General features: G+C 43.7%; 1 protein-coding gene and 1 non-coding gene across 2 annotated transcripts in view; one reads left to right on the plus strand and one right to left on the minus strand.

Annotated features, from left to right (window-relative positions):
- Positions 1-21,970, minus strand: part of NDUFAF6 (NADH:ubiquinone oxidoreductase complex assembly factor 6) — a 184,336-nt gene that overhangs the window by 161,916 nt on the left and 450 nt on the right. The gene's annotated exons all lie outside the window — the stretch shown is intronic.
- LOC115830743 lies at positions 12,142-12,244 on the plus strand. Its single transcript, XR_004026294.1, has one exon. It is a non-coding gene; the product is annotated as a small nucleolar RNA U13 (small nucleolar RNA).

Raw genomic sequence — 21,970 nt, forward strand, 5'->3', positions numbered from 1 at the left:
CTAATATTCTTGCACATAAGAAGCAAACATGATGAAGAGATTGATGTATTTTATATTCTTAAAGCAAACTGAATAAACTTAAGAATTATCACTTGTACATCTTGTTATAAAATGGGCTTGGAAAAACACTAATGCGTGTTCATAACATTTAGGGGAGGATTTGACAAAGAGCAGGATGACATTAGTTTTATGTTCCAACTAAAATGTTTGCCCTATTTTTTTAATAGAATTTGTATATTTCTTTGACATTTTCTATAAGCTCTATAGTGCTGATGCATTAAATTTTTTCTAAGACTGAGAGATTCTTTGTGGTTGAATTTTCTATTTTAAAACCAATTTTGGGGGATGCCATTGCCAATACACATTGTAATTCAACCACCTGATCATTACACAAAAAGAATTCATTTTGGACCCAAAGTTTTGTATATCTTACTGTCAACTTTGGCAGAACTTACATTAATTTCTATTTTGCAATTGTTATATTAGGAGGTAAATATACTAGTCTGAGAAATGTGGATTCTAGTTGTATTCCACAGCAGTACGTGTGTTATAGCATGAATTCCAGTAAGTATGTTAGACTACCTTGCTGATTTCAGGCTAATGCAAAGATATTTGTAAATGCCTCTGTAGCTCTCACAAGACACGCTGGAATAGGTAAAAACAAGAGGACTAAAATCCTTAGGTTATTGAAGTAGGGTTACTTTTTATTATAGAACCTTCTACGTTGACATACACTGTTTAATCATTGGTCTTCCAAGTTCATTATTTGTGGCTTTTTTTTTTTTTTGTGATGGAGTCTCGCTCTGTCACCCAGGCTGGAGTGCAGAGGTGTGGTCTCGACTCACTGCCAGCTCTGACTCCCGGGTTCAAGCAATTCTCTGCTTTAGCCTCCTGAGTAGCTGGGACTACAGGTGCCCACCATCATGCCCGGCTAATTTTTTGTATTTTTAGTAGAGATGGGGTTTCACCATATTAGCCAGGATGGTCTTGATCTCCTGACCTCGTGATCCGCCCGCCTCGGCCTCCCAAAGTGCTGAGATTACAGGTGTGAACCACTGCGCCCGGCCTGTTTTTTTTTTTTTTTTTTTTTCCAAGATGGAGTCTTCTCACTCTGTCACCCAGGCTGGAGTGCAGTGGCGTGATCTTGGCTCACTGCAACCTCTGCCTCCCGGGTTCAAGCGATTCTTCTGCTTCAGCCTCCCAAATAGCTGGAATTTAGGCACGTGCCACCACACCCAGGTGATTTTTGTATTTTTAGTAGAGAAGGGGTTTTGCCATATTGGCCAGGCTGGTCTCGAACTCCTGACATCAGGTGATCCACCTGCCTCGGCCTCCCAAAGTGTTGGGATTATAGGCATGAGCCACTGCATCCAGCCCATTTTTCTTTTTTAATAGGTGGAATAAGCTAAAATTCGGCTTACTTTATAGTAATTCCTTTAAATGTAAATACTAAGTAAACTTTAGTGGCTAACACGTAGGATGACAGCCAGGATGGGTCATTTATGAGGTGTTAAAGCCACAGCACTGACCTTTACCCCTTCAGACTGATAGACTAGTGGACAATAGTCCTATTGCAGGAAATTTCTTGTTGCTGGCTGGCACTAATCCCATGGGACAAGGGCATGGCTTGCCTCTGTTGTTCTGTCAGGACCACCTCCGATTCCATGTTGAATGTGCTACTGAGAAACAACAGATGGAAAGGTATTGCATCAGGCTGTAAGAAATTGCATGAACTTCGTTTCTTTCTTTTCTACACTATCTTGCTACTTCCCCCAGCTACCCAATAACCTTAAAACTCCTCACACTTTATGCCTCACTGCCTAAAGTACACACCATTTTGCTTAAATTCCACTGACCATAACTCAGTCAATGGCCTCTCCTAGCTTCAAGGGAGAATGGGAAATTTAATTTTTATTTCAGCTAAATTAGGGGTTCTATTGCTAATAGAAGGAGAACACAGATATCAAAGGAGGGATATCCTCACAATCTCTCCCACCACCCAATACAATTCCACCTATCCTACGAGGTCTGGTACAAGTATCACTTATTCTGTAGTCCTCCTATTTCTTCCCCAATTCCTAGACAGAAACTTAACCACTCATTTCTCTGAAGCCCCTTGTGAGTATATGATCTGTGTACCTGTTCTGGTCTCATTCTGAATTGTAAGCCCTGAAAGTAACAGATGCTGACAAGGCTGCAGAGAAGAGGAAACACTGACACACAGTTGGTGAGATTGTAAATTAGTTCAGCCCCTGTGAAAAGCAGTTTGGAGGTATTTCAAAGAACTAAAAACAGAATTACCATTCGACCCAACAATCCCAATACTGGGTATACACCCAAAGGAAAATAAATTGTTCTACCAAAACAACACCTGCACTCGTATGTTCATCACAGCACTACACACAACAGCAAAAGTATAGAATCAATCTAGATGCCCATCAACAGTGGACTGGATTTAAAAAACGTGGTACACATATACCACGGAATACTACACAGCCATAACAACAAAAATATGTTCTTTGCAGCAACATGGATGCAGCTGGAGGCCGTCATTCTAAGTAAATTAATGCAGAAACAGAAAACCAAGTATCAGGTGTTCTCACTCATAAGTGAGAGTTAAACATTGGGTAAAGATGGACAGAAAGATGAGAACAATCGGCTGGGGGCGGTCACTGACACCTGTAATCCCAGCACTTTGGGAAGCTGAGGTGGGAGGATCACTTGAGCTCGGCAGTTCAATACCAGCCTGGGCAACACAGGGAGACCCCATCTCTTAAAAAAAAAATTTTAAGGCTGGGCACGGTGGCTCACGCTTGTAATCCTGGCACTTTGGGAGGCCGAGGCGGGCGGAAAACGAGGTCAGGAGATCGAGACCACAGTGAAACCCCGTCTCTACTAAAAATACAAAAAATTAGCCAGGCGTGGTGGCGGGCGCCTGTAGTCCCAGCTACTCGGAGAGGCTGAGGCAGGAGAATGGCGTGAACCCGGGAGGCAGAGCTTGCAGTGAGCCGAGATTGCGCCACTGCACTCCAGCCTGGGCGACAGAGCGAGACTCCGTCTCAAAAAAAAAAAAAAAAAAAAAAAAAAAATTTAAGATGCGAACAACAGACACTGGGGACTCCAAAAGCGGGGAGGGGGGAATAGGGGAAAAGTGTTGCAAAATGACCTATTGGGTACTATGTTCACCATTTGGATGATGAGTTCAATCAAAGCCCAAATCTCAGCATCATACAATATATCCATGTAACAAACCTGCACAAGTACCCGATGAAGCTAAAATAAATAAATAGCAATAATAAAACATAAATTGTAAGCTCTGAGCTGTGGACCTCTATGTGGTTCCACATGTTACTCACTTTTGTATTTTTTTTTTTTTTCGAGACGCCTCCGCCTCCCAGGTAGCTGGGATTACAGGTGTGCGTCACCATGCCCGGCTAATTTTTGTATTTTTAGTAGAGACGGGGTTTCACCATGTTGGCCAGGCTGGTCTCGAACTCCCGTGATCCACCTGCCTTGGCTTCCCAAAGTGCTGGGATTATAGGCGTGAGCCCCCATGCCCAGCCAAGAACCTTAGTCTTGAGCAAATCGACAGTGCTGATGAAACAGCTCTTTCCTGGTGGCATATTCTGGAAAAACGTTTCACAATGCTAGTGAGTGAGCAACCATAGGCTTTGAGGAACTGGCTGCCTGTTCTGGGGTGTGCCACTATTGTTGGCCACATGAGATAAAACTGGCAGTGGCTGGAAAGAGCAACATCTAAAATGTTTGAGAGGTATATGTAACTCACCCAGGCCTTACTATGCAAACAAAACATGAGTAACCAGGTAAGTACTTTCTGGCTGGTCAATAACTACTCCATAGCAGCTGCGTGAGTTCCCTGCAGTAGCATGGATGCTGGCTTACAGCGATGTTTGAAACCAAATCTACAGATGAAGACTTCAAAGGATTTTATTTCACTAATAAGAAGACTACCTTATTCCCAAAGTTTATCCACTAAAACTGTAAAACCGACATCAAATAAATATTCCACATTGACAGTGAAGACCCTGATGTGCCTGTCTTAAGCAGAGAAACCACTGCAAGAAACAACAACAAAAAAAATTTAAGAGATAAGGTCTCAGGCCAGGTGCGGTGGCTTATGCTTGTAATCCCAACTCTAGGAGGCCAAAGCGGGCAGATCACTTGAGGTTAGGAGTTCAAGACCAGCCTGGTCAATATTGCAAAACCCCGTCTCTGTTAAAAATACAAAAATTAGCTGGGCATGGTGGCGCATGCCTGTAGTCTCAGCTACTCAGGAGGCTGAGGCAGGAGAGTCGCTTAAGCTCAGGAGGCAGAGGCTGCAGTGAGCTGAGATCACGCCACTGCACTCCAGCCTGGATGACAGAGTAAGACTCGGTCTCGAGAAGAAAGAGACAAGGTCTCGCTCTGTCACCAAGGCTGGAGTACAAGGATGTGATGGGAGCTCACTGAAGCCTCAAATTCTTGGGCTCAAGCAATCTTCCCACCTTAGCCTCCCAAGTAGCTGGGACTACAGGTGCATGCCAGAATGCTAAGCTGATTTTTAAAACTTTCGTAGAGATGAGGTCTTGCAATGTTGTCCAGGCTAGTCTTGAACTCCTGGCTTCAAGCGATCCTACTGCTTTGGCCTCCCAAAGTGTTGGGATTACCGGCGTGAGCCACTGCACCTGGCCCAGAAATGGTTTTAAATACAGATAATCATGAGGGTTATAGTGATGATGAAGAGGAAATTATAAACATGGGTGGAACAATAATCACTAGATGATATGGTGAAAATGTGTGATCAGTCAATGGTGGGCTTTGAGCCATGTACATTTATCAGTGAACATGAGTTTAGGCAGTTTTCATAATTAAAAAGGAACAGATGGAAACCCAAATTAATGAACCATTATGACATTGGGGGCAAGGAGTCCTTAAAAAGGGTGCCTGCTAGAGTGCTGCATTTAATCCTGCTCCTGCTGGCATCAGATGTCCCCTGCCAGCCTACTGCTGGGACAGGCACTGATGTTACTCTCCTCTAGGATGTACAAACACCAGAGGTTACACACGTTCATCCTTTGTGTATGCACAGGCATAGTTAGCCAAATTTGAACCTGTATATATTAAAAGAGTTATAAAATGTTTTCCTTAGAAAAATGACTACTAGAGTACTTACAATCTATATTTGTTCCACTCTTTCATTGACTGGTTTATTATTGATTGATTGATTGATTGAGATGGAGTCTCGCTCTGTCGCCAGGCTGGAGTGCAGTGGCATGATGTGGGCTCACTGCAACCTCCCCCTCCCAGGTTCAAGTGATTCTCCTGCCTCAGCCTCCAGAGTAGCTGGGACTACAGGCACGCGCCACCACACCCAGCTAATTTTTTTTTTTTTTTGAGACGGAGTCTTGCTCTGTCACCCAGGCTGGAGTGCAGTGGCGTGATCTCGGCTCACTGCAAGCTCCGCCTCCTGGGTTCGCGCCATTCTCCTGCCTCAGCCTCCTGAGTAGCTGGGACTGCAGGTGCCCGCCACCATGCCCAGCTAATTTTTTGTATTTTTTTTTCTTTTTTTTTTTTAGTAGAGACAGGGTTTCACTGTATTAGCCAAGATGGTCTCAATCACTTGACCTCGTGATCTGCCAACCTTGGCCTCCTAAAGTGCTGGGATTACAGGCATGAGCCACCGCACCCAGCCTACTGGTTTATTATTTAAATAAACTACACAGTTTGTCCTAATTAGTTCTTCGTACATTTCACTGCAGAAATATTAATGCTTTATTATAGTGTGTTACCTTAGACACTGCCAGGGCTTTTATGTGACGTGTGGTTATTGTATACATACATATTTCCTTTCAAAAAATCTGAAAAGCTCTGAATTCTAAAACTCATCAGGCCGCAAAGATGGATAATAGATAGTGTACCTTATTTTACTCAAAAGGCAAATAATGCACTTGTAGGAAATCATTCCACTGTTCCAGGTTAAGATCCTTTTTGAACAATTTCTAATACCTGTCACTCTTGGTTATGTATATTTCTAACTAAAGGCAGCTACTCTATCTTTCCCTCATAGGATAGAGACCACTGTTAAATTCTGGCACTGATATAAAAACAAAACTTAGCAGAAAAACTGAGGGAGTTTAATCATATCTGGTGGTAATACCTCCTAAATGATATCACACTCTAAGAGCCTTTGCGAGATTATATAAAGAACGAATTAATTTTTCTCTAATAATGCAGCATTGTCATTATGAACAGTAGTTATTCACTGTGAAAACCGAGTGTGGGCCCAGACCATCCGGCTTCTTGAGCTCTTGTGTGTGAGTATCAGTCTTCCACAGACCCCTCAGCTCAAACCAGGCTATCACTTGTGGCTGCTCTCAGGGAACCTGCCATAGCAGCCTCACTAATGTGCCAAAGCTGGAAAAACCTCATTTTGTTGTCTGAATTAAGAATAAATGATCCAGGAGAGCTTGACCTTTAGACATCTGTTTTGGCTGTTCAGAGGCCCATCTCCTTCCTTCCTGCTTCTCAGCTGGGTTAGTAATAACTGAGGTATCAGGTAAATAACCCCTGGAGGGCCAAGGCACCATTGTATATTATTCTTACTTTGTGTCTAAAAGGATTAAAGGGAGAAATAGTGATTATCTGCTGGATCTTTGTGGAAACACTAATCCACCTCTTTGGAAGGCCAAGGCCAAGTCGAGAACATGAAGAGAACACACACCAGAAGCAAAGCCAAGGCATTCTGCATTTATTTTAATATTCTACTCCAAATCGCTTATGTGGAAGGAAAAAGAAAGTGACATTTATAAAAGGATAATGTTACAAGCTTTGTATACTTCCTTTAATTATATACTGTGAGGTAGGTGTTATTCTCTTTTTATAGATAAAGACTGAGGTTAGGTAATTTATTAATTCCAAACCTCTCACGAATATTAAGTGATAAAAACTAGCTTATAATCCATCTGTTTATCTCAAACCCATGCTCCTCAAAATTTTCACTTTATTAAAGAATCACAATATCAGTACATGCTTGCTGTAAAAGTCAAATACAGACCTGTTAATGTCTCCTCCCCCAGCCCAAATCTGCTCTCATGGTAACAAATTTTAATAGTTGAGGTGGCATCTTGCCACTTCTTTCTCCAGGCTCATATAATCATATATACACACATATGAAGATTTCCTTATTTTTCTCCAAAGTAAGATCTTACTTTAACATTTTCCATTAACATTACTCTGCAATGTTTATTACTTACGAATGTATCACAGCTTTTCAAGTCCACATAGGTAATCTCAACTCATTTAAAAAAATTGCATGATATATTCTATATTATAGATGAACCATACTTTTTAAAACACTTCCTGATAAAATTCAAATTATCTCTAGGTTTTTGCTATTACAAATAAAGTTATAGTAAACTTTCTTGAACATATATTCTTATAAACTGGAACCTTGATTTTCATAAACTAAATGAAAAGTGATATTACTGAATGTAATCTCTGAACTTTTTAAGACTGAGCTGATCCTATTGTCAGGTTTTGACTCATAGAGGTTTTGACTCATATGCAAGGCCAAACGATAGAATCCATCTTCCCGACAGTCCTAGTAAAGTCATTCCCACTGGACAGAAGGCAAGATTCTTTTAGATTCTGTGCAAGGTGAACTCTCAGTAGGGGTACGGTCTACACGAGGAGGTATCAGAGAAAGAAAGAAATGGGTTATTATTTTATTAACTTTCAAGCTCAGAGGCCTCTATCAAGACCAGTTCAGGCCAGGCGCGGTGGCTCACGCCTGTAATCCCAGCACTTTGGGAGGCCAATGCAGGTGGTTCACCTGAGGTCAGGAGTTTGAGACCAGCCTGGCCAACATGGTGAAACCCTGTCTCTACTAAAAATACAAAAATTAGCTGGGCATGGTGGCACATGCCTGTAATCCCAGCTACTTGGGAGGCTGATGTACGAGAATTGTCTGAACCCGGGAGACAGAGGTTGCATTGAGCCAAGATTGCGCCACTGTACTACAGCCTAGGTGACAGAGCAACTCCATCTCCAAAAAAAAAAAACCAAAAAAACAAAACAAAAAGAAGTTCCTAAATGGGCAGGAGTAGGCAACCCTTGCTGGTTACCTTTTCCACAACTCCCACCCACCTTACCCCTATGCAAGGTATACAAGAGAGAAGGAAAAAAAAATGAAGGAGAGAACATGAGTTTCCTACAAGAAGGGCCATGCTGCTGTCAGAAAGGGGCCTAGTTTTCAGGGGCCTCTGATGCAGACAAAGCAGAGGGCAACTTGGTCTCTCACAAGCTCAATGCACTCTCTCAGGCTGAGTGAAACCAGGTGACACACAGAAGCACTGGCTGGAGAAGCCAACTTTTTGTAATTCTTTTATATGTGTGTGTGTGTGTGTGTGTGTGTGTTTGTATGTGTATGTATATATATGTATATATGTGTGTATGTATATATATGTGTATGTATGTATATATGTATATATATGTATATAATTTTTATTTATTTATTTTAGGGATGAGGTCTCACTATGTTGCCTAGGCTGGTCTCAAACTCCTGGGCGAAGTGACCCACCCACTTGGCCTCCCAAAATGCTAGGAGCCACCACGCCCGGCCAGCTTTTCGAAAAAAATTTTTTGTTTTGTTTTTGAGATGGAGTCTCACTCTGTCGCCAGGCTGGAGTGCAGTGGTACGATCTCAGCTCACTGCAACCTCCGCCTCCTAGGTTCAAGCGATTCTCCTGCCTCAGCCTCCGGAGTAGCCAGGATTACAGGTGCCCGCTACCACACCCGGCTAATTTTTTGTATTTTTAGTAGAGACGGGGTTTCACTATGTTGGCCAGGCTGGTCTTGAACTGTTGACCTTGTGATCTGCCCGCCTTGGCCTCCCAAAGTGCTTTTTTTTTTGAGACGGAGTCTCCCTCTGTCGTCCAGGCTGGAGTGCAGTGGTGCAATCTCGGCTCACTGCAACCTCTGCCTCCCAGGTTCATGCGATTCTCCTGCCTCCGCCTCCCAAGTAGCTGGGATTACAGGTGTGCACCACCACACCTGGCTAGTTTTGTATTTTTAGTAGAGATGGGTTTTCGCCATGTTGGTCAGGCTGGTCTCGAACTCCTGACCTCATGTGATCCACCCACCTCGGGCTCCCAACTCCTGGAATTACAGGCATGTGCCACTGTGCCTGGCCAGCTTTTTGAAATTCCTAAACTGGATGTGTACCTTTGGATACACATATAAACTTTCCAATTCTTATTTTCCTCTTTTGAAAAATGAGTGAGGGGTTCAGGATTTGTGATGTGTGAGGCCCCTTCTAATTCTCAGATTCTATAATTCTAGTTACAAAATGTGGATAATTTCCTATGACATTTGTATGGATTCATACAAATATAAAATTAGGAGTCAAGACTTGGGTTCAAGTTCCAATCTGCAAGCTAAATAATCTTAGAGAAGCCTTCTGACTCCTCTGAGTCTTATTCCTCAGCTATAAATCTGGCAAAATAAACCTCATAGGGTTGCAAGACTCAAGTAAGGGGATACCTGTGAAATAACTTGTGAACGATAAAGATGTTAAAATAAATGTAGCACAGGCCAGGAGCGGTGGTTCACATCTGTACTCCCAGCACTTTGGGAGGCTGAGATGGGAGGATTACTTGAGGCCAGGAGTTTGAGGACAGCCTGGACAACATAGCAAGACCCCATCTCTACAGGAAATTTAAAAATTAGCCAGGGAAGAGGGTGCATTCCTGTAGTCCCAGCTACTTGAGAGGCTGAGGTGGGAGGATTGCTTGAGCCCAGGAGGTTGAGTCCATAGTGAGCTATGATCATACAACTGTACTCCAGCATGGGCAACAGAGTAAGACTGTCTCTAAAAATAAATAAATAAATGTGGCATAGTATTCTTAGTAAATCTAAGCTACTAGTTCTCATTTCTTTGCTCAACTTAAACTTTATTAATCAAATATTTAAGTCATTCATTCCACAAATATTTATGGAATGTCTTCTGTTTTAGGCACTATACCTCAGTGAATAAGACACTGAATTTTTATTTACTGTCCAACACTGGCCAGGCACAATGCGAGGTACTGGGCACACAATGGTGTAATTGAGAGCTTTTAGTGGGAGACACAGGCAAACTCAAGTCACGGGACTTAGACTTGAAAATGTCCTTTCACAATGTGTATCAAATACAGAAATTTAAACATAAATATTTTAGCAAGGCACACACAAGGGAAATAAACTGTATTCAACATAGTAGAGAGGTGAATGTAGTACCTGCTATGACCCAATACATATGTACCAGCCACTATTTTAGGTACTGGAGTTTCAGCAATGAACAAAGCAGACCAAGTCCCTGGCCTTCTGGAGCTTACATTCTATTAGAAAGGCTGACTCACAGGCACATGTTCTCAGGACCTCCTGAGGGATGTGTCACAGGACTAAAAAAAGAAAGGCTGAAACAGCCAGACTATTACTAATTACATATGGAAGATATAGGCAAAGAAAAGTATGAGGCTGATGTGAAAATTATGAGACAAAAGTTCTGGACCCACAGCTTCTGGCCTCTTCTCTTGGTAATACTCAGTTCCCCTTATCAGAACTGAAGGCATGATGAACTCTGACTTGCTCACCTCATTTCTCATTCCAATTATTCAGCTTGGACAAGTAGCAGCTTTTACCAAGGAGTGAGATGTTTGGGTATATGGGATAATCACCGCTATGTTTCGGCTATAGTAAGCTGTTATGGCTTTAGATTTTCAAACACCATTCATATATTCTGCAAATGTATGATTGAGCTCTACTCTTTTCTAGGGTCCTTTGAATCTATCTGTGTCTCACACAGCACGAGGACTCCTGCAGCCAATAATGGATCACTAGCCTCCATCTAACCTCTAACTATTGCTCACATATGCATTCAGCAGTGTATCCAACAACTGCAGATTCTATAGTATGATGCACTGTGCAAGGTCCTTGCTACCCGGCATTTATATTCACATTGAAAACTTAAGAGAAATGCAAACTCTAGTATTAGAGAGTATGAGTTGATGCCATTTGATTAAATGAGATATAGGAGCTACAAGGAGAAAGACATCACTTCTGGCTAGAGTAACTACAGGAGAGAAGGATGCAGCTCTTGTGAGAGACTGATTTGTGCTGGCCACACTGCGAGACATTTTACATATATTCTCTCACTTGCCAGGAAGGCTTCATGAAGCACTTGGTAGTCTAAGACCCTGAGGAAGAATTTGGTAAGGCAGACATGTAGTTTCAACTGAATTTTCATTTACTGTCCAACACTGGCCAGGCACAATGCTAGGTGCTGGATACATGATGGTGATGGTGCAATTAAGAACTTTTAGTGGGAGACACAGACAAATAGGCAATTACAACTACCCTATAGTGTAATGTATACAAACAGATAAAGCACAGGGGCAATGGCAGAACAAGGTCAAGTGTATTTGTCATGATTCTCTCAGTTGCACATGATAAAACTGACTCAAAACAATCTTAAGCTAAAATGTGATGGACTGGCTTTCGTTACTAGGAACCACCAAGGTGGATCCACGACTTAAACCAGGACACTCCCTCTGCTCTGTGTCAGCATGTCCTTTAGTACTACAGATGGGAGGTCCCCCAGGTGAACATTCTTTGACACAGTGACCCTAGAGGCAAGAGGCAGGCTTCTTGGCTAGCTGGTGTGGAGGGAAGGACTTTGGCCCTGCTTGGAACATTTATCCTTCCCTGAAACAATCCCCGTTGCCAAGGGAAAGGGCACCACAATCAACAAACTGGGTTTACACACCCAGCCCTGCTGGTGAGTGGTGGGTTAGGTTCTTATACCAGCAGAAAGGGAGAGGGGAGAAATACATATGGGGTCACCACAAACAACAGCTACCACATGGAAGCCCTGAAGTGACAGTACAGTTATGGGAACAGCAGGGACACAGGGAAAGGGATGTGTGGGATGAGTTCCTGGGATGGTGAATAGATTAGTTCAGCTGGAGCAGTGGTCATACCTAAGAGCACAGAGAAGAACCAAAGAGGGCAGGGCAGACTGTGGAGGGCCTTGAATACCTGCTAAGGACTCTATAGCAGCCTGATGGGAGCACGGTGACAGCTTTGCTCAGAATCTGTAGGGCGATCCTTTGGAGTTCATAAACATGATGACTAGGTGTTCACGTGCACGTGTGAGATGTGCCACCCTTGAACCTTGTTATGATGCTGGTACATTACCTATCTGACATGAAAAAAATATAAATAATTTTTTTAAAAATCTACAGGGCAACAAGAATGAAAGTGTGAAATAACTACAAACTGTATGTTCGGTGAAATGAGGAAGTGACAAAGTTTACAAATTTCATGTTGTGTGTGGCGTCACCCCCAAACCAGCACAGTCATCTACAACGTGTGGGCAGGTGCCATAGGAAACACCAGAAACTGCACAGCAGTCCAGCTGGTGGTGGATCCCAGCCATCCCCAGGGAAATTCAACCCCAGGAGGAGAGGACTTACCCTGGATGAGAACCACTGTGAGCCGGGCCAAGAAGGAAGAGGGCAAGAACACTACGAGAGGAAGAAGGAGATCACCAGAGTGCCTAGAGGACACCCAGGTAGCTTTGGGAAGTGCAGCTTCCAACAGAGTACCTTGGCAGGAAGGGGCAGGATGCCTCCGAATCAGTGGCTGGGGAAGGACCAAGGAAACTCTGGGCTTGGTGAAACCCACCCAAGTGAGGTTAGGATCCTAAAGTCAGAGGAGGTCTGGCTACACAGAGGTGCCATTCAGTAAACAGTAGGCCTCTCACTACAACAGAGGAGGGAGCCCTCGAGCTGAGAATCAAGGAAAGCTGCCTCCCCTCTCACATCACAGGACTCGCTTGCTAACTATTGCCTCAGAAAAATCCGACCCGTCAAAAAATAAATGATTTTTAAAATCCACAAAAGGTTATCCCAGAAAAAAAAAAAAATCTGAAAAGGAGTGGCAAAACTTCCTCCCTGCAGAAAGAAAACTCATCCAAAAAATCCTGCCACAAAGAAGAAGAAAAAAATTTTTTTTCTTGAGACGGAGTCTCCATTAGTTGGGCTAGAGTGCAATGCCGCGATCCCAGCTCACTGCAACCTCTGCCTCCTAGATTCAAGCAATTCTCCTGCCTCAACCTCCCAAGTAGCTGGGATTACAGGTATGCACCATCAGGCCCAGATAATTTTTATGTTTTTAGTAGAGACAGCGTTTCACCATGTTGGCCAGGCTGGTCTCAAACTCCTAACCTCAGGTAATCCGCCCACCTTGGCCTCCCAAAGTGCTGGGATTACAGGCGTGAGCCACCGTGCCTGGCCAGAAGAAGAAAATTTTAACTCAATATTCTATTATGATTTTTTTTAAATGTAATAAGGCAATGACAGTTATGCAGGAAGATGACAAAGCAGAAATAAAGAACTCAAGGAAGGGGTGGTCAGGCAGCAGAAGGTGACAAACCACGGGAGGGCATGAAAAAGGAGCCGGCACATTCAAAACTGCTTTAGGAAAGAAACGGGAAAGAAATACAGAAATGCTGCAAAAAAAAAAAAAAACAAACAAATTACAAGGAACACAAGGGAGAAGAGACACTACTGTGAAAGACACTGTGGAAGACATAAAGAACAGAATCAAGCAAAGTAAAAAATAGAAACTTAAAATCATTAGAGAAGTGATAGGCAAATGAAACTGCATAAAGTTAGAGTCTCTGAAGAAAAACAATGGAACAGAACAAATTATTTTAAAACATGGTTCAGGCCAGGCGCGGTGGCTCACGCCTGTAATCCCAGCACTTTGGGAAGCCAAGGCGAGCAGATCACGAGGTCAGGAGATCGAGACCATCCTGGCTAACACGGTGAAACCCTGTCTCTACTAAAAAAAAAAAAAATGCAAAAAAAATTAGCCAGGTGTGGTGGTGGGCGCCTGTAGTCCCAGCTACTCGGGAGGCTGAGGCAGGAGAATGGCGTGAACCTGGGAGGTGGAGCTTGCAGTAAGCTGAGATAGCGCCACTGCACTCCAGCCTGGGCAACAAAGTGAGACTCCATCTCAAAAACACACACACACACACACACACACACACAAACAAAAACAAAACATGGTTCAATTTTAAGTAGGGTTTGGAACTGGGATTAGAAGGACAGCTTGGCCCAGTTCACAGACCTAGATTTAGGAACCAAAAGGGGAAAGAAGGCCTGGAAGTTATCTCAAGGCTAGGGAGCCAGGGGCAGGTCAGAGGTGCTCTTTGTCCACAGGACCCCTCTGCCCTGGGTCTCTAAGAAGAGGGAGGCACAGGAGTGGAAAAGGACAGTGCTGCCCGCCCCACACATCCTGGTTCAGCCCAGAATCAATTACCTACAGAAGCAGGGGTTGGCAGGGTGGGGAAGAGTGAGTAAATAGTTCACAAACAGTGCCTAAAAACTAACAAGTTACCAACTAGAGAACCAAAAAGTAGGGATTAATCTCTGTGAATGCATCACTCAGTTTATTAACTATTAACATTTTACCCTATTTGTTTCAGATGCTTTTAAGGAAATACAAATGTTACAGATACAGCTGAAGCCAATTATAAACTCCCCCCCAACCCAAGATGCCACTGTCCTGAAATTGATGACTACTTGGTGAAGCATGCTTTTATGCTATTACTGCATAAGTATGTATCTACAACTACTATAATTTGTATCACATGCTTTCAAATTTTATATAAATGGTATCATATTGAATGTGACCTATAATTTGCTTTTGTTTTTGAAAAACATTGTTTCTGAGATTTATCCCGGTTGATACACATGGCTGTACTTCATTGTAACTATGACAGTTTTGTTGTTGTTGTTTTCTTTGTTTTTTTTCGAGACAGGGTCTCTCTCTGTTGCCCAGGCTAGAGTGCAGTGGTACACTCTCAGCTCACTGCAGCCTCGACCTCCTGGGCTCAAGTGATCCTCCCACCTGAGCCTCCTGAGTAGCTAGGGCCACAGGGGCACAACACCACACCCAGCTAACTTATGTTTTGTGGAGCCAGGGTTGCCCAGGGTGGTCTCGAACTCCTAGGCTCAAGCGATCCTCCCATCTCCACCTCCCAAAGTGCTGGGATTATAAGTGTAAGCCACTGCACCCAGCCCTTATTAGTTCTCAAAATAAAATATATACCTACCCTGTGACCTCACAATTCCACTCTTAGGTATATGTTCAAAAGAAATGAATACGGGCTGGGCACAGTGGCTCACGCCTGTAATCCCAGCACTTTGAGGCCGAGGCGGGTGGATCACCTGATGTCAGGAGTTCGAGACCAGCCCGGCCAACATGGTGAAACATCATTTAGTAGTCTCTACTAAAAATATAAAAATTAGCTGGGTGTGGTGGTGGGCGCCTGTAATCCCAACTACTCAGGAGGCTGAGGCAGGAGAATTGCTTGAACCCAGGAGACGGAGGTTGCAGTGAGCTGACACAGTGCCCCTGCACTCCAGCCTGGGTGACAGAGTGAGACTCCATCTCAAAAAAAAAAAAAAAAAATGTATGTCCACAAGAAGACTTCCTTGTGGACACACAAGAATGTTCACGGTGCCTTTATTCACAATAGCTAATAATTAAAAAATAACAAAGTGTAGCATATCCATACAATGGAATACTAAGCAACAAAAAGAAGCAAAGTACTGATACGTGCAACAACATGAATGAAATTCAAAAACACTGTGATGGTAATGTTCCACAACTTGACAAAAGTTTGGGTTACACAAGTCTATTTATTAAGATTATATATCTGAGATTTATATCTTTTCTTTTTTTGAGACAGGGCCTCACTCTGTCACCCAGGCTGGAGTGCAATGGCATGATCTGGGCTCACTGCAATGTCCACCTCCTGGGTTCAAGCAATTCTTGTGCCTTAGCTTCAGGAGTGACTGGAATTACAGGCATGGGTCACCACACCAAGCTAATTTTTGTTTTTGTTTTTTTTGTTTTTTGTTTTTTAGATAAAGTTTCATCATGTTGGCCAGGCTGGTTTTGAACTCCTGGACTCAAGTGATCCACCTGCCCTGGCCTCTCAAAGTGCTGGTATTACAGGTGGGAGCCACCACGCCCGGGCTATACATTTCATATTGAACTGTTAATACTATGCATGCTAAAGTACTTAGGGAGACATGTACTGATACCTTTTTTTTTCTTTTTGAAATACACCAGAAAATAAGATAGAATGATGGATGGATAGATGGAAAGATCTGTGATGAAGTAAGCATAGCAAAATGTTGATAGTGGAATATAGGTGGTATGGCATATGGGTGTTCATTATAAAATCCTTTCAACTTTGCTGAACGTTTAAAGTTTTTCATAATAGGCTGGGCACAGTGGCTTATGCCTGCAATCCCAGCACTTCGGGAGGCTGAGGCCAGCGGATCACTTGAGGCCAGGAGTTGGTGACCAGCCTGGCCAACATGGCAAAACCCTGACTGTACAAAAAATACAAAAAAACTTAGGAATGGTGACGTATGCCTGTAATACCAGCTACTTGGGAGGCTGAGGCATGAGAATCGCTTGAACCTGGGAGGTGGAGGTTGCAGTGAGCTGAGATCGCGCCACTGCACTCCAGCCTGGATGACAAGGCAAGATTCTGTCTCAAAATAATAATAATAAAATGTAGAGGAAATTTAAAAACATTTAACCTGTCCAAAACCAACTCCTGATTCTGTCCTACCCCATAGCTGTTCCTGAGTGACAGCCATTCATCCATCTAGTTGCTTGCCTTTTACTTGTCTCTCAGTCGCCTCAGTCTATTCATCAGCACAGCTTTACTTTCAGCGTATATCCTGAGTGTGCTTCTCCCAGTCTCCACCACCCAGCCTGCTCCCACAAACCATCCCCTTCCCTGCGTTGCATCCATCTTCTATCCAGACTCCCTGCTTCTACTCTTTTCCCCCGCTGGAGTCTACACTTCACATAGCAGCCAGCTGGATGCTTTTAAAACATTCTTACTCCATCTCCTTCCCATCACTCCCTTGCTCACTACGTTCCAGCCATACGAACCTCCTTGTGCACTAAATATGCCAAGGTCCTCTGGGCTTTCTGTTCCTCTGCTTAGGATGTTCTTCCTTCCTATTTGTATGGCTTATTCTCTCTTCATAGTTCTCTGCTCAAATGACTCATCAGGAGGCCTTCCCTGAACAGCTAACATAGCACCTCCTGTTCATTTACCCTGCTCTTATTTTTCATCTTAGTTATTACTACTTGACACATTTATTAGTTTCTATGACATTCCCCCTCCCTTACACTAGATTTAAGATCTAAAGGGCAGGAATTGTTTGCTTTACTGTGCCCTAGTGTTGTTGAATTAATGAATGAACTAAATAAAATGTCACCTCCTCTGTGAGTCCTCCCCAGATCACTTCCCGCCCCTGCAGTCCCCTCTGCCATATCATCTTATCTTTTGCATCATGCTTAACAATAGTTATCCGTTCCACATTTATCCTCTGTTCCCCAGTCCAACAGAACTCAAGCTCTGGGGACAGAGAACAGTGTTTCTTGGTGACTTCCATATCCTCCTCAGTGGAGAGCAGGGCCCCGCCCAGAGCACTCTGTGCCCTCCCGCCTATTCCAACCTCCCAGAGCTTCTGGATTTCCATCACTGCCCGACTTTTCTGTTCTCTCTCCTTACTGTGGAGTTTCAGGAATCATGAAGGAGCTGAAGTGACCATCTCTGAGGTGTGCTGTCTACGTCTCACAATCTACAATGCCTTCCTTCTTAAGGGCCCTCCCTCTGAGGTGGCAGCCAAGCGCAGCACTGGCAGAGCCAGAGGCTCATCTACCTAGACTCCCTGGTGCCTCTGGTGTCCTCAGAGCTCAGGAGCAGAGGGCAGTGCTCTGCTGCCACCCTGCTGAGCCCTACAAGGTGCCAGCTGGGAAGTTCTTTCAAGGGACTGTTCCCTGGAGTTAGGTTCCAAGGGCCACCCCGAGAGCACACCTCTGCCCCCTCCCCTCCATTTATCCCACAAGGAGGGTTGGGGTCCACAAGGCCCCAGGCCAGCCCTGAAAGAGACAGCCCCTGCCCCCAGGGGCTCCCTACAGCCTGGCAGAGACAAGCAGGGGTAGAGGCAAGCATAAGTTGGAGAAGAGGTGCTATATAGGAAAATCCTACTTCAGAACAGGGCAAGACAGCTTTCTAGAAAAGGCAGTGTTTGAGTATTAATGAATAAATGGGTTCTAGCTGGGGAAAGGCAATGGAGGTAGGGAGAATGAGGTGCAGGTGCCAAGGTCCCAAGGTGAGAAGGACAGGGGATGTGGAGAGCTCCATGTGGGGGGATCTCCTGGGCGCAAGAGGTCTTGTGTGTTTAAGTTTTGGAGCTTGACTGTTAATCCAAGCGGAGATACAGAAAGGTTTTAAGGAGTGGCATCTGTGCTTTGGAAGGGCAGTTTGGCAACAGGTTGGAAGGCAGACTGCAAGGGGCAATGCATGTCAGGAAAACCAGTTAGAAGAGTATTGCACTGAAGAGAGAATGGTGTCCTGAACTAAGGCAGAGGGAAATAAAGCATGAATGTGGAAATGACTTGGGAACAGAACAGAAAGGAATTTTTGGTGATAAATAGAGGCAGCACAGCACAGGTGAGCTGGAGTCAGACTCTACTGTGGATCTTAGGCAAACTACACTTGTGCCTCAGATTCCTCATTTATAAACCAGGAATGACAGTCATTAGCACCTGTCTCATAGTGTTGGTGGAAGATTGAAGGAGTTAATAGTATGTGAAGGCTTGGGGTACAGCCTAGCACATTATCTTACCCAGGAAATATTAACTATGATTATGAAGCTCAGAAAAAAAGAAGAAAGGAATGACTAAGTTCACTCCCAGGATTCTGGTTTGGGCAACTATGTATGCAGTTCTCAAAGTGTGTTCTGTGGACATCTAGAGGTCCCAATGACCCTTCGAAGTAGAATGTGAAGTCAAAACTATCTTATAGTAAAATGTATTTGTTTAACAATAAAATTGTTTTTAAAACTGCATCTCACCTGATTCTAATTTAAAAAATTGGCCGGGTGCAGTGGCTCATGCCTGTAATTCCAGCACTTTGGGAGGCCGAGGCGGGCGGATGATTTCAGGTCAGGAGTTCAAGACCAGCCTGATTGGTCCCAACATGGTGAAACCTCGTCTCTACTAAAATACGAAGATTTTTTTTTCCTTTAGATACGTTTTAGATAAGCATGAAGGATAAGCAAGTTTCATTAAATGGGAAGAAAATGTTTTATTCCTTTCTTGTTACGTGAGAAATACTGATTATCATTAAGCACCATTCATTTTTGCTTAGCTTCAAATGAGTCTCATGACAATAAAAACGTATGAAAAATACCTTGGTGAAAGTTTTGAACAATCTGACCAACAAGATAAAGTATTATTGAATTATAATTCAAATTATAAAATGAATATCCATGAGTGCATACTGATAGGAATAGATGACTAAGTTAATGAATGGGGAAAAAGAGACAAATCTCTAATGCAGAATAAATTAAAATAATACAGATACTTCACCCTAAAAAAGATCACTCCTCACTCCTTAGGTGTGGGCTGCACACAGTGACTTCCTTCCAAAGAGCACAGTATGGAAAGGGAGGAAAAAGAGTAATTTTACAATGGAGAAATCTGACAAACATTACCTCAGCCAGGTGGTCAAGATCAACATTAATAGTAATAAATCATGATGTCGGTATGAACTCTTAGTATGATGTGATGAAAATGGTACTTTATCTCTATGATCTTCTTCCCCAAACCCATAACCCCAGTCAACTCCTCTACTGGAATTCATCTGATGTTTTTGTCTCATGGTTAGCCTACAAAATACTTGACCAGCACTCCTCAAAACTGTCAAGGTCATCAAAACAAGAAAAGTCTGAGAAACTGCCATGGCCAAGAGGAACCTAAGACATGACATCTAAATGTGATGGGTATCCTAGATGAGATTCTAGAGCAATAAAAAGACATTAGGTAAAAACTAAAGACATAGGAATAAAGTATGGACTTTAGTTAATAATAACGCATCGACACTGATTCATTAATAGCAAACACATCATAGGGTAATAAATATGCCATACTATAAGATGTCAATAACAGGGGAAACTGCGCATGTGTGGTGGGTGGGAGAGGGGAGTGGATATATGGAAGTCCTGTTCCACCTGCTCAATTTTTCTTTAAAACTGTTCTAAAAAATAAAGTCTATTAATGTTTTTAAAAGCCTGGTATTTATTGGGAATAATTCCACCATCCATCTATCATCCATCATGGTAACCTAGAGACCTAAAATTCTATAATGGGATATCCTACACACAATTCAAATCAGCATTTACCCAAGTCCTACTATATATGCCTTTGAACTGCTGAATACAGGCTATAAAAAGATGAACAAAACAATTTCCAAGGCCTAGTTGGAAATAAAGGACATTTAAATAAGTAATTTTTGTCCTGTAAGATGAGCGTAACTGTAGCACAGAGAAAAGGATCTGTGAAGCTTCGACAGAGGAGACATACCAAAAAAAAAAAAAAGGCACAGAATAAAGAAATGGGTGGGCTAAGCCTGAATTTTTTTTTTTAAGCCCGTGCCTCCAAGAATCTTCTGGGGTTTTTTCCTCCTGAAAATGAATGTCGGAGCAATCAAAATAGTTACCCCAAAGAAGCATGGTAGAGGCTAACAGTTTATTTACTATGGTGTTTTAACTTTACATGTACAATAGGGGAAATAAATACTTCAGGTGAACTTTAAAACCGATAAGTAGAAAAAGAGCAAGCTAAAAACAAACATACCCGCCCCCTACCCTTTATTTTCTCTTTTTTTAACAGACCCACTTGTCTACTGACCAGGTACCCGTAATATGGGAGAATTCACTCTATTCCTTTCCACACAAAGACGTCTTGGAATTTTCTAATTTCTCCTTTACTGTGATTGCATTCTGTTCACATAATAGTCAAGGGTATAGCAAAGGACATTTATAAGAGCAGTGTCTTTTAAAATCAATTTACTAGTTAACTCAGTACTGAGCATATATTCATCATTCAAAGATGATTCCCACAAACGTTACTCGACATACTGGTTTTCAGTATATTTTATCAAATTCAACCACGAGGGCCACCAGTTCTGCTTACGATCAGGTGACCCTTGTTGGGAGACCCCGACCCCTTTTCTTGACATCATGCTGTTAGACCTTTAAGCTAGCTATACTGCTAACTGCGTTTTGAGTAACTGCAAAAGGGAGCCAACTTCTGCCCCGCCGAGAGCCATCCTAAGCGTTAGAAATGGCAGAAAGTTTCTTGGAACTGACAAAGCATGGGCTTCTCCTGATGCTGTCACCTTAGGCAAAGCTCTTACAGGTAAATTAGGAAGAGAAACAATTATTTTGCCGGCGTCACAAGACGAAGAATCGAAAAAGTGTGAAAAAGGACTTCGCCCGCCCCAAAGCGCCCGTCCGCCGGCGGCTATTTCCCGGGCCTCAAGGGCGCTCGAGCGGCACAGCACAAAAGGCCGGGCGGGAGCCGGGGTCGCCTCCCGGTGCATCTCGGGAAGGGCTCCCGCCCGCGCAGCTCCGTCTCCCCGGCGCGGCCCGCTCGCCCTCCCGCTTGCTCTCCCGCTCGCTCAGGACCGGGGCAGACGCGGCCCGCCCGAGCTGCCGCGGGTTCCGAGACGCCTTCGCACTGTTCCTCCACCCGGGGGATTTTTGTTCCCGGAGCTGTTCCCCGCCTCGCTGCTCCCGCCGCAAAACCTGTTTGCGGAATACCCGCCGCAAGTCTGACTTGATGTGCAGTTTTGGGGTGCGCCAGTTGTGGGGACATTCATAGAGGCAGCGAAGGGACCCCTAAGTTTAAACACCCGGGGAAGTGTAAAGGAAGAGCGTCGGGCCCGCCCCCTCCCAATAGGGCTCCGGCGCGAACTGCGCCCTCCCGCGCTGCCGGCTCGCGCGGGCTCCGCAAGGCGCGCTGGCGGCGGCGGCGGGGC

This window comes from Nomascus leucogenys, chromosome 16 (assembly GCF_006542625.1).
Source record: "Nomascus leucogenys isolate Asia chromosome 16, Asia_NLE_v1, whole genome shotgun sequence".
In the NCBI taxonomy this organism is placed as follows: domain Eukaryota; kingdom Metazoa; phylum Chordata; class Mammalia; order Primates; family Hylobatidae; genus Nomascus; species Nomascus leucogenys.